The sequence below is a fragment of the Triturus cristatus genome, chromosome 5_2, assembly GCF_964204655.1.
Source record: "Triturus cristatus chromosome 5_2, aTriCri1.1, whole genome shotgun sequence".
NCBI lineage: Eukaryota > Metazoa > Chordata > Amphibia > Caudata > Salamandridae > Triturus > Triturus cristatus.
Window position 1 is genome coordinate 552,929,651 of NC_140588.1, and position 13,956 is coordinate 552,943,606.

Consider the following 13,956-nt stretch of genomic DNA (forward strand, 5'->3'; position numbering starts at 1 on the left):
CTATATGTTTATATGTTCCTATAAATATACAGAGACATATAGCTATATATACAGAGATACATATGTACAGGTTGATTTTTACATGTTTATAAGTAAATGTGATGTTGTTCCAAATAAAACTTCTAAGAACTGAATGGAAAAGAAAATTGTAATGTTCAGATAAGTCCCACTGAAATTTGTACTCAGATCCCTGTTTTCAGTCTCCAGAGTGCTAACCACGACACCATCCACCCTCCCGTACCAGGGTGAGCTTTCCATTTTGACAGAAGAGATTTGCCTCAGGGGGCAACTTATCTTTCATTGAAAAATATTATCTCACATAAAAACCACTGTTCAACAGAGTTATAACGTTATTTGAGTCTTTTGGGCAACATCCTTCCCCAACATAGTTCAATATGCAAAAGTTTACCAGAATAGGAAAGCAATCCAATTCAGTTTCTCTTTGACAGTAGAATATTAAAAACTTTGACATTTCCACATTGCTGCAGCAGTTTGCACTCCTTTCACATGGGAGGTTCCATGGTGTAATGGTTAGCACTTTGGACTTTGAATCCAATGATCCGAGTTCAAATCTCGGTGGGACCATTTTATGACTCTTGACCAAATCATTTTCTTTCAAGTGTATTCATTAATATCACATATCTAATACCGGTAGGGTGAAAAATTAATGTATTGATTATACTCTAAAAGTTTACTAGATGTGAGCAAATAATAGAATTTTTACAATACCTGGAAACTAAATGGCTCAAAATAATGAGAGATTTTACAAACTCACTCTGGTTTCTCAAACTCATCACAGGGGCCTGATGCACGACATTACTTTTTAAAATCTTACTGTTATTGATAAGGGGAACAAGGAACTTTTTAATTGCAAAGCATTCATTAAAACAAAACTTGAGGAGTCAAACTTTGTATTACGGGGACCGAAGATGTGCAGTTTGAATAATAATCTTGAAATTCAGACGTACAAAGATTTTACACACTGATTTTCAACAGTAAATCCACAACCAATAAAGTTGAATCTTTTGAAAGACATGTCAAAGGTGTGAATCTGAAATTCACTTTCAAAGAAATTCACAATGAAATGCACTGTGTAAGTCCAGCATGTTGTCAGCTAAGAAATCAGCAAAAATGAACTATCTCATTACTGGCCATATAGATGATAAAGGAAAATAAACTCATGTTTACAATGTGGATGTGAAAGAACAGTTTCTAGGTTCAGCTTCAATATTTATGTTTATGAATAATTGATATGTTCATATTGTCTAACAGCTATCTAGATGGATAAAGCTATGTATGCATCTATACATACTTATGCGTTCATACGCATCAGTATAAAACATTGATATTAGGTTTTTTCTAGACCAAATTCTAAAAAATGAGTTAAACAGTGAATCTCATAATTGTAGTAGGTCCCACCGAGATTTGAACTCGGATCGCTGGATTCAGAGTCCAGAGTGCTAACCATTACACCATGGAACCCTCTCACACAAGAGTGCCTTTTCCATTGAGACAAAAGAGAGCGCATCAGTGATGTCCTTCTCTTATATTGATAAAAAGATATCTCATTTGAATGGTCATAGTGGATAGAGATTTAATGTGATTTGATTCTTTTCAGCTATATTCTCTATAAAAGTGTTAAATATTCAAATGTTTATCTGAATATAAAAGTTATATCACAATGTTCATCTTTGCCTGTAGCATAATAAAACAGTCTACATTTCCAGACTACTGAAGCAATGTCTCTGTCTCCTGCATGGGTGGCTCGATAGAGCAATGGTTGGCAATTTGGACTTTGCATCCAATGATCCGATTTGAAACCTTGGAGGGACTTTTTTTATTACTCTTGAGCTTTTCCATTTCTTCATCTTTGTTCATTGATAGCTCAAATCCAACACCAGTAGGTTGAAAGAGTCAATTATTGAATGCTTTCAAAATGTCCATCAGCTTGAACAAGTTACATCAATACAAACTTTACAATACTTTGACATCAAATTTCTTCACAAAGTAGTTAGCCATTATAAAATCATATCCTGATTTTCTCAAACGCATTTCAGACGGGTGATTCACAGCATCACTTTTTTAAGCTTTCCCGCTATTGATAAGGCGAAAATAGCACATTTTGAATGAGAAGTTTTCTTCAATCAAACATAGAGGAACCCAAATGATGATCTCATTCAGCTAGTAAAAATGTTGTTTTATATTAGTATGGAAATCGTGAAAAGAAAATGTTTTTCATGCTGATTTACAACAGTTGATCTCCAATCGTAAAATATAAGCTTTTGGTCGGAGGCATGACAGGTACTGATCAAATTCTCATTTTTGAACTTTATTCACAAATCATATGATATGCTTTGTATACATCAACTGTATTGTTGGATCAATAATGAGTAAAAAGTGACTATCTCAATTTCAGGACATATAAAAGAGAAAGAAGTAGAAACTCATGTTTCAAATGCTGAGAGGCAACAACTGTTCATGATTTTCACCTCCACTAATTATATTTATTTTTATAATCTATATGTTTATATGTTCCTATAAATATACAGAGACATATAGCTATATATACAGAGATACATATGTACAGGTTGATTTTTACATGTTTATAAGTAAATGTGATGTTGTTCCAAATAAAACTTCTAAGAACTGAATGGAAAAGAAAATTGTAATGTTCAGATAAGTCCCACTGAAATTTGTACTCAGATCCCTGTTTTCAGTCTCCAGAGTGCTAACCACGACACCATCCACCCTCCCGTACCAGGGTGAGCTTTCCATTTTGACAGAAGAGATTTGCCTCAGGGGGCAACTTATCTTTCATTGAAAAATATTATCTCACATAAAAACCACTGTTCAACAGAGTTATAACGTTATTTGAGTCTTTTGGGCAACATCCTTCCCCAACATAGTTCAATATGCAAAAGTTTACCAGAATAGGAAAGCAATCCAATTCAGTTTCTCTTTGACAGTAGAATATTAAAAACTTTGACATTTCCACATTGCTGCAGCAGTTTGCACTCCTTTCACATGGGAGGTTCCATGGTGTAATGGTTAGCACTTTGGACTTTGAATCCAATGATCCGAGTTCAAATCTCGGTGGGACCATTTTATGACTCTTGACCAAATCATTTTCTTTCAAGTGTATTCATTAATATCACATATCTAATACCGGTAGGGTGAAAAATTAATGTATTGATTATACTCTAAAAGTTTACTAGATGTGAGCAAATAATAGAATTTTTACAATACCTGGAAACTAAATGGCTCAAAATAATGAGAGATTTTACAAACTCACTCTGGTTTCTCAAACTCATCACAGGGGCCTGATGCACGACATTACTTTTTAAAATCTTACTGTTATTGATAAGGGGAACAAGGAACTTTTTAATTGCAAAGCATTCATTAAAACAAAACTTGAGGAGTCAAACTTTGTATTACGGGGACCGAAGATGTGCAGTTTGAATAATAATCTTGAAATTCAGACGTACAAAGATTTTACACACTGATTTTCAACAGTAAATCCACAACCAATAAAGTTGAATCTTTTGAAAGACATGTCAAAGGTGTGAATCTGAAATTCACTTTCAAAGAAATTCACAATGAAATGCACTGTGTAAGTCTAGCATGTTGTCAGCTAAGAAATCAGCAAAAATGAACTATCTCATTACTGGCCATATAGATGAGAAAGGAAAATAAACTCATGTTTACAATGTGGATGTGAAAGAACAGTTTCTAGGTTCAGCTTCAATATTTATGTTTATGAATAATTGATATGTTCATATTGTCTAACAGCTATCTAGATGGATAAAGCTATGTATGCATCTATACATACTTATGCGTTCATACGCATCAGTATAAAACATTGATATTAGGTTTTTTCTAGACCAAATTCTAAAAAATGAGTTAAACAGTGAATCTCATAATTGTAGTAGGTCCCACCGAGATTTGAACTCGGATCGCTGGATTCAGAGTCCAGAGTGCTAACCATTACACCATGGAACCCTCTCACACAAGAGTGCCTTTTCCATTGAGACAAAAGAGAGCGCATCAGTGATGTCCTTCTTTTATATTGATAAAAAGATATCTCATTTGAATGGTCATAGTGGATAGAGATTTAATGTGATTTGATTCTTTTCAGCTATATTCTCTATAAAAGTGTTAAATATTCAAATGTTTATCTGAATATAAAAGTTATATCACAATGTTCATCTTTGCCTGTAGCATAATAAAACAGTCTACATTTCCAGACTACTGAAGCAATGTCTCTGTCTCCTGCATGGGTGGCTCGATAGAGCAATGGTTGGCAATTTGGACTTTGCATCCAATGATCCGATTTGAAACCTTGGAGGGACTTTTTTTATTACTCTTGAGCTTTTCCATTTCTTCATCTTTGTTCATTGATAGCTCAAATCCAACACCAGTAGGTTGAAAGAGTCAATTATTGAATGCTTTCAAAATGTCCATCAGCTTGAACAAGTTACATCAATACAAACTTTACAATACTTTGACATCAAATTTCTTCACAAAGTAGTTAGCCATTATAAAATCATATCCTGATTTTCTCAAACGCATTTCAGACGGGTGATTCACAGCATCACTTTTTTAAGCTTTCCCGCTATTGATAAGGCGAAAATAGCACATTTTGAATGAGAAGTTTTCTTCAATCAAACATAGAGGAACCCAAATGATGATCTCATTCAGCTAGTAAAAATGTTGTTTTATATTAGTATGGAAATCGTGAAAAGAAAATGTTTTTCATGCTGATTTACAACAGTTGATCTCCAATCGTAAAATATAAGCTTTTGGTCGGAGGCATGACAGGTACTGATCAAATTCTCATTTTTGAACTTTATTCACAAATCATATGATATGCTTTGTATACATCAACTGTATTGTTGGATCAATAATGAGTAAAAAGTGACTATCTCAATTTCAGGACATATAAAAGAGAAAGAAGTAGAAACTCATGTTTCAAATGCTGAGAGGCAACAACTGTTCATGATTTTCACCTCCACTAATTATATTTATTTTTATAATCTATATGTTTATATGTTCCTATAAATATACAGAGACATATAGCTATATATACAGAGATACATATGTACAGGTTGATTTTTACATGTTTATAAGTAAATGTGATGTTGTTCCAAATAAAACTTCTAAGAACTGAATGGAAAAGAAAATTGTAATGTTCAGATAAGTCCCACTGAAATTTGTACTCAGATCCCTGTTTTCAGTCTCCAGAGTGCTAACCACGACACCATCCACCCTCCCGTACCAGGGTGAGCTTTCCATTTTGACAGAAGAGATTTGCCTCAGGGGGCAACTTATCTTTCATTGAAAAATATTATCTCACATAAAAACCACTGTTCAACAGAGTTATAACGTTATTTGAGTCTTTTGGGCAACATCCTTCCCCAACATAGTTCAATATGCAAAAGTTTACCAGAATAGGAAAGCAATCCAATTCAGTTTCTCTTTGACAGTAGAATATTAAAAACTTTGACATTTCCACATTGCTGCAGCAGTTTGCACTCCTTTCACATGGGAGGTTCCATGGTGTAATGGTTAGCACTTTGGACTTTGAATCCAATGATCCGAGTTCAAATCTCAGTGGGACCATTTTATGACTCTTGACCAAATCATTTTCTTTCAAGTGTATTCATTAATATCACATATCTAATACCGGTAGAGTGAAAAATTAATTTATTGATTATACTCTAAAAGTTTACTAGATGTGAGCAAATAATAGAATTTTTACAATACCTGGAAACTAAATGGCTCAAAATAATGAGAGATTTTACAAACTCACTCTGGTTTCTCAAACTCATCACAGGGGCCTGATGCACGACATTACTTTTTAAAATCTTACTGTTATTGATAAGGGGAACAAGGAACTTTTTAATTGCAAAGCATTCATTAAAACAAAACTTGAGGAGTCAAACTTTGTATTACGGGGACCGAAGATGTGCAGTTTGAATAATAATCTTGAAATTCAGACGTACAAAGATTTTACACACTGATTTTCAACAGTAAATCCACAACCAATAAAGTTGAATCTTTTGAAAGACATGTCAAAGGTGTGAATCTGAAATTCACTTTCAAAGAAATTCACAATGAAATGCACTGTGTAAGTCCAGCATGTTGTCAGCTAAGAAATCAGCAAAAATGAACTATCTCATTACTGGCCATATAGATGAGAAAGGAAAATAAACTCATGTTTACAATGTGGATGTGAAAGAACAGTTTCTAGGTTCAGCTTCAATATTTATGTTTATGAATAATTGATATGTTCATATTGTCTAACAGCTATCTAGATGGATAAAGCTATGTATGCATCTATACATACTTATGCGTTCATACGCATTAGTATAAAACATTGATATTAGGTTTTTTCTAGACCAAATTCTAAAAAATGAGTTAAACAGTGAATCTCATAATTGTAGTAGGTCCCACCGAGATTTGAACTCGGATCGCTGGATTCAGAGTCCAGAGTGCTAACCATTACACCATGGAACCCTCTCACACAAGAGTGCCTTTTCCATTGAGACAAAAGAGAGCGCATCAGTGATGTCCTTCTCTTATATTGATAAAAAGATATCTCATTTGAATGGTCATAGTGGATAGAGATTTAATGTGATTTGATTCTTTTCAGCTATATTCTCTATAAAAGTGTTAAATATTCAAATGTTTATCTGAATATAAAAGTTATATCACAATGTTCATCTTTGCCTGTAGCATAATAAAACAGTCTACATTTCCAGACTACTGAAGCAATGTCTCTGTCTCCTGCATGGGTGGCTCGATAGAGCAATGGTTGGCAATTTGGACTTTGCATCCAATGATCCGATTTGAAACCTTGGAGGGACTTTTTTTATTACTCTTGAGCTTTTCCATTTCTTCATCTTTGTTCATTGATAGCTCAAATCCAACACCAGTAGGTTGAAAGAGTCAATTATTGAATGCTTTCAAAATGTCCATCAGCTTGAACAAGTTACATCAATACAAACTTTACAATACTTTGACATCAAATTTCTTCACAAAGTAGTTAGCCATTATAAAATCATATCCTGATTTTCTCAAACGCATTTCAGACGGGTGCTTCACAGCATCACTTTTTTAAGCTTTCCCGCTATTGATAAGGCGAAAATAGCACATTTTGAATGAGAAGTTTTCTTCAATCAAACATAGAGGAACCCAAATGATGATCTCATTCAGCTAGTAAAAATGTTGTTTTATATTAGTATGGAAATCGTGAAAAGAAAATGTTTTTCATGCTGATTTACAACAGTTGATCTCCAATCGTAAAATATAAGCTTTTGGTCGGAGGCATGACAGGTACTGATCAAATTCTCATTTTTGAACTTTATTCACAAATCATATGATATGCTTTGTATACATCAACTGTATTGTTGGATCAATAATGAGTAAAAAGTGACTATCTCAATTTCAGGACATATAAAAGAGAAAGAAGTAGAAACTCATGTTTCAAATGCTGAGAGGCAACAACTGTTCATGATTTTCACCTCCACTAATTATATTTATTTTTATAATCTATATGTTTATATGTTCCTATAAATATACAGAGACATATAGCTATATATACAGAGATACATATGTACAGGTTGATTTTTACATGTTTATAAGTAAATGTGATGTTGTTCCAAATAAAACTTCTAAGAACTGAATGGAAAAGAAAATTGTAATGTTCAGATAAGTCCCACTGAAATTTGTACTCAGATCCCTGTTTTCAGAGTCCAGAGTGCTAACCACGACACCATCCACCCTCCCGTACCAGGGTGAGCTTTCCATTTTGACAGAAGAGATTTGCCTCAGGGGGCAACTTATCTTTCATTGAAAAATATTATCTCACATAAAAACCACTGTTCAACAGAGTTATAACGTTATTTGAGTCTTTTGGGCAACATCCTTCCCCAACATAGTTCAATATGCAAAAGTTTACCAGAATAGGAAAGCAATCCAATTCAGTTTCTCTTTGACAGTATAATATTAAAAACTTTGACATTTCCACATTGCTGCAGCAGTTTGCACTCCTTTCACATGGGAGGTTACATGGTGTAATGGTTAGCACTTTGGACTTTGAATCCAATGATCCGAGTTCAAATCTCGGTGGGACCATTTTATGACTCTTGACCAAATCATTTTCTTTCAAGTGTATTCATTAATATCACATATCTAATACCGGTAGAGTGAAAAATTAATTTATTGATTATACTCTAAAAGTTTACTAGATGTGAGCAAATAATAGAATTTTTACAATACCTGGAAACTAAATGGCTCAAAATAATGAGAGATTTTACAAACTCACTCTGGTTTCTCAAACTCATCACAGGGGCCTGATGCACGACATTACTTTTTAAAATCTTACTGTTATTGATAAGGGGAACAAGGAACTTTTTAATTGCAAAGCATTCATTAAAACAAAACTTGAGGAGTCAAACTTTGTATTACGGGGACCGAAGATGTGCAGTTTGAATAATAATCTTGAAATTCAGACGTACAAAGATTTTACACACTGATTTTCAACAGTAAATCCACAACCAATAAAGTTGAATCTTTTGAAAGACATGTCAAAGGTGTGAATCTGAAATTCACTTTCAAAGAAATTCACAATGAAATGCACTGTGTAAGTCCAGCATGTTGTCAGCTAAGAAATCAGCAAAAATGAACTATCTCATTACTGGCCATATAGATGAGAAAGGAAAATAAACTCATGTTTACAATGTGGATGTGAAAGAACAGTTTCTAGGTTCAGCTTCAATATTTATGTTTATGAATAATTGATATGTTCATATTGTCTAACAGCTATCTAGATGGATAAAGCTATGTATGCATCTATACATACTTATGCGTTCATACGCATCAGTATAAAACATTGATATTAGGTTTTTTCTAGACCAAATTCTAAAAAATGAGTTAAACAGTGAATCTCATAATTGTAGTAGGTCCCACCGAGATTTGAACTCGGATCGCTGGATTCAGAGTCCAGAGTGCTAACCATTACACCATGGAACCCTCTCACACAAGAGTGCCTTTTCCATTGAGACAAAAGAGAGCGCATCAGTGATGTCCTTCTCTTATATTGATAAAAAGATATCTCATTTGAATGGTCATAGTGGATAGAGATTTAATGTGATTTGATTCTTTTCAGCTATATTCTCTATAAAAGTGTTAAATATTCAAATGTTTATCTGAATATAAAAGTTATATCACAATGTTCATCTTTGCCTGTAGCATAATAAAACAGTCTACATTTCCAGACTACTGAAGCAATGTCTCTGTCTCCTGCATGGGTGGCTCGATAGAGCAATGGTTGGCAATTTGGACTTTGCATCCAATGATCCGATTTGAAACCTTGGAGGGACTTTTTTTATTACTCTTGAGCTTTTCCATTTCTTCATCTTTGTTCATTGATAGCTCAAATCCAACACCAGTAGGTTGAAAGAGTCAATTATTGAATGCTTTCAAAATGTCCATCAGCTTGAACAAGTTACATCAATACAAACTTTACAATACTTTGACATCAAATTTCTTCACAAAGTAGTTAGCCATTATAAAATCATATCCTGATTTTCTCAAACGCATTTCAGACGGGTGATTCACAGCATCACTTTTTTAAGCTTTCCCGCTATTGATAAGGCGAAAATAGCACATTTTGAATGAGAAGTTTTCTTCAATCAAACATAGAGGAACCCAAATGATGATCTCATTCAGCTAGTAAAAATGTTGTTTTATATTAGTATGGAAATCGTGAAAAGAAAATGTTTTTCATGCTGATTTACAACAGTTGATCTCCAATCGTAAAATATAAGCTTTTGGTCGGAGGCATGACAGGTACTGATCAAATTCTCATTTTTGAACTTTATTCACAAATCATATGATATGCTTTGTATACATCAACTGTATTGTTGGATCAATAATGAGTAAAAAGTGACTATCTCAATTTCAGGACATATAAAAGAGAAAGAAGTAGAAACTCATGTTTCAAATGCTGAGAGGCAACAACTGTTCATGATTTTCACCTCCACTAATTATATTTATTTTTATAATCTATATGTTTATATGTTCCTATAAATATACAGAGACATATAGCTATATATACAGAGATACATATGTACAGGTTGATTTTTACATGTTTATAAGTAAATGTGATGTTGTTCCAAATAAAACTTCTAAGAACTGAATGGAAAAGAAAATTGTAATGTTCAGATAAGTCCCACTGAAATTTGTACTCAGATCCCTGTTTTCAGAGTCCAGAGTGCTAACCACGACACCATCCACCCTCCCGTACCAGGGTGAGCTTTCCATTTTGACAGAAGAGATTTGCCTCAGGGGGCAACTTATCTTTCATTGAAAAATATTATCTCACATAAAAACCACTGTTCAACAGAGTTATAACGTTATTTGAGTCTTTTGGGCAACATCCTTCCCCAACATAGTTCAATATGCAAAAGTTTACCAGAATAGGAAAGCAATCCAATTCAGTTTCTCTTTGACAGTAGAATATTAAAAACTTTGACATTTCCACATTGCTGCAGCAGTTTGCACTCCTTTCACATGGGAGGTTCCATGGTGTAATGGTTAGCACTTTGGACTTTGAATCCAATGATCCGAGTTCAAATCTCGGTTGGACCATTTTATGACTCTTGACCAAATCATTTTCTTTCAAGTGTATTCATTAATATCACATATCTAATACCGGTAGAGTGAAAAATTAATTTATTGATTATACTCTAAAAGTTTACTAGATGTGAGCAAATAATAGAATTTTTACAATACCTGGAAACTAAATGGCTCAAAATAATGAGAGATTTTACAAACTCACTCTGGTTTCTCAAACTCATCACAGGGGCCTGATGCACGACATTACTTTTTAAAATCTTACTGTTATTGATAAGGGGAACAAGGAACTTTTTAATTGCAAAGCATTCATTAAAACAAAACTTGAGGAGTCAAACTTTGTATTACGGGGACCGAAGATGTGCAGTTTGAATAATAATCTTGAAATTCAGACGTACAAAGATTTTACACACTGATTTTCAACAGTAAATCCACAACCAATAAAGTTGAATCTTTTGAAAGACATGTCAAAGGTGTGAATCTGAAATTCACTTTCAAAGAAATTCACAATGAAATGCACTGTGTAAGTCCAGCATGTTGTCAGCTAAGAAATCAGCAAAAATGAACTATCTCATTACTGGCCATATAGATGAGAAAGGAAAATAAACTCATGTTTACAATGTGGATGTGAAAGAACAGTTTCTAGGTTCAGCTTCAATATTTATGTTTATGAATAATTGATATGTTCATATTGTCTAACAGCTATCTAGATGGATAAAGCTATGTATGCATCTATACATACTTATGCGTTCATACGCATCAGTATAAAACATTGATATTAGGTTTTTTCTAGACCAAATTCTAAAAAATGAGTTAAACAGTGAATCTCATAATTGTAGTAGGTCCCACCGAGATTTGAACTCGGATCGCTGGATTCAGAGTCCAGAGTGCTAACCATTACACCATGGAACCCTCTCACACAAGAGTGCCTTTTCCATTGAGACAAAAGAGAGCGCATCAGTGATGTCCTTCTCTTATATTGATAAAAAGATATCTCATTTGAATGGTCATAGTGGATAGAGATTTAATGTGATTTGATTCTTTTCAGCTATATTCTCTATAAAAGTGTTAAATATTCAAATGTTTATCTGAATATAAAAGTTATATCACAATGTTCATCTTTGCCTGTAGCATAATAAAACAGTCTACATTTCCAGACTACTGAAGCAATGTCTCTGTCTCCTGCATGGGTGGCTCGATAGAGCAATGGTTGGCAATTTGGACTTTGCATCCAATGATCCGATTTGAAACCTTGGAGGGACTTTTTTTATTACTCTTGAGCTTTTCCATTTCTTCATCTTTGTTCATTGATAGCTCAAATCCAACACCAGTAGGTTGAAAGAGTCAATTATTGAATGCTTTCAAAATGTCCATCAGCTTGAACAAGTTACATCAATACAAACTTTACAATACTTTGACATCAAATTTCTTCACAAAGTAGTTAGCCATTATAAAATCATATCCTGATTTTCTCAAACGCATTTCAGACGGGTGATTCACAGCATCACTTTTTTAAGCTTTCCCGCTATTGATAAGGCGAAAATAGCACATTTTGAATGAGAAGTTTTCTTCAATCAAACATAGAGGAACCCAAATGATGATCTCATTCAGCTAGTAAAAATGTTGTTTTATATTAGTATGGAAATCGTGAAAAGAAAATGTTTTTCATGCTGATTTACAACAGTTGATCTCCAATCGTAAAATATAAGCTTTTGGTCGGAGGCATGACAGGTACTGATCAAATTCTCATTTTTGAACTTTATTCACAAATCATATGATATGCTTTGTATACATCAACTGTATTGTTGGATCAATAATGAGTAAAAAGTGACTATCTCAATTTCAGGACATATAAAAGAGAAAGAAGTAGAAACTCATGTTTCAAATGCTGAGAGGCAACAACTGTTCATGATTTTCACCTCCACTAATTATATTTATTTTTATAATCTATATGTTTATATGTTCCTATAAATATACAGAGACATATAGCTATATATACAGAGATACATATGTACAGGTTGATTTTTACATGTTTATAAGTAAATGTGATGTTGTTCCAAATAAAACTTCTAAGAACTGAATGGAAAAGAAAATTGTAATGTTCAGATAAGTCCCACTGAAATTTGTACTCAGATCCCTGTTTTCAGAGTCCAGAGTGCTAACCACGACACCATCCACCCTCCCGTACCAGGGTGAGCTTTCCATTTTGACAGAAGAGATTTGCCTCAGGGGGCAACTTATCTTTCATTGAAAAATATTATCTCACATAAAAACCACTGTTCAACAGAGTTATAACGTTATTTGAGTCTTTTGGGCAACATCCTTCCCCAACATAGTTCAATATGCAAAAGTTTACCAGAATAGGAAAGCAATCCAATTCAGTTTCTCTTTGACAGTAGAATATTAAAAACTTTGACATTTCCACATTGCTGCAGCAGTTTGCACTCCTTTCACATGGGAGGTTCCATGGTGTAATGGTTAGCACTTTGGACTTTGTATCCAATGATCCGAGTTCAAATCTCGGTGGGACCATTTTATGACTCTTGACCAAATCATTTTCTTTCAAGTGTATTCATTAATATCACATATCTAATACCGGTAGGGTGAAAAATTAATTTATTGATTATACTCTAAAAGTTTACTAGATGTGAGCAAATAATAGAATTTTTACAATACCTGGAAACTAAATGGCTCAAAATAATGAGAGATTTTACAAACTCACTCTGGTTCCTCAAACTCATCACAGGGGCCTGATGCACGACATTACTTTTTAAAATCTTACTGTTATTGATAAGGGGAACAAGGAACTTTTTAATTGCAAAGCATTCATTAAAACAAAACTTGAGGAGTCAAACTTTGTATTACGGGGACCGAAGATGTGCAGTTTGAATAATAATCTTGAAATTCAGACGTACAAAGATTTTACACACTGATTTTCAACAGTAAATCCACAACCAATAAAGTTGAATCTTTTGAAAGACATGTCAAAGGTGTGAATCTGAAATTCACTTTCAAAGAAATTCACAATGAAATGCACTGTGTAAGTCCAGCATGTTGTCAGCTAAGAAATCAGCAAAAATGAACTATCTCATTACTGGCCATATAGATGAGAAAGGAAAATAAACTCATGTTTACAATGTGGATGTGAAAGAACAGTTTCTAGGTTCAGCTTCAATATTTATGTTTATGAATAATTGATATGTTCATATTGTCTAACAGCTATCTAGATGGATAAAGCTATGTATGCATCTATACATACTTATGCGTTCATACGCATCAGTATAAAACATTGATATTAGGTTTTTTCTAGACCAAATT

The 13,956-nt window shown here is 33.6% G+C and overlaps 7 non-coding genes across 7 annotated transcripts; 2 read left to right on the forward strand and 5 right to left on the reverse strand.

Annotated features, from left to right (window-relative positions):
* The first annotated feature begins 513 nt into the window (after positions 1–513).
* On the forward strand, positions 514–585 carry TRNAQ-UUG (transfer RNA glutamine (anticodon UUG)). The gene has a single exon. It is a non-coding gene; the product is annotated as a tRNA-Gln (tRNA).
* Positions 586–1,410: 825 nt separating this feature from the next.
* Positions 1,411–1,482, reverse strand: TRNAQ-CUG (transfer RNA glutamine (anticodon CUG)). The gene has a single exon. It is a non-coding gene; the product is annotated as a tRNA-Gln (tRNA).
* A 1,548-nt stretch (positions 1,483–3,030) lies between these two features.
* TRNAQ-UUG (transfer RNA glutamine (anticodon UUG)) lies at positions 3,031–3,102 on the forward strand. Its single transcript has one exon. It is a non-coding gene; the product is annotated as a tRNA-Gln (tRNA).
* An 825-nt stretch (positions 3,103–3,927) lies between these two features.
* Positions 3,928–3,999, reverse strand: TRNAQ-CUG (transfer RNA glutamine (anticodon CUG)). The gene has a single exon. It is a non-coding gene; the product is annotated as a tRNA-Gln (tRNA).
* A 2,445-nt stretch (positions 4,000–6,444) lies between these two features.
* On the reverse strand, positions 6,445–6,516 carry TRNAQ-CUG (transfer RNA glutamine (anticodon CUG)). The gene has a single exon. It is a non-coding gene; the product is annotated as a tRNA-Gln (tRNA).
* A 2,445-nt stretch (positions 6,517–8,961) lies between these two features.
* On the reverse strand, positions 8,962–9,033 carry TRNAQ-CUG (transfer RNA glutamine (anticodon CUG)). The gene has a single exon. It is a non-coding gene; the product is annotated as a tRNA-Gln (tRNA).
* Positions 9,034–11,478: 2,445 nt separating this feature from the next.
* On the reverse strand, positions 11,479–11,550 carry TRNAQ-CUG (transfer RNA glutamine (anticodon CUG)). Its single transcript has one exon. It is a non-coding gene; the product is annotated as a tRNA-Gln (tRNA).
* Between the last annotated feature and the right edge of the window lie 2,406 nt (positions 11,551–13,956).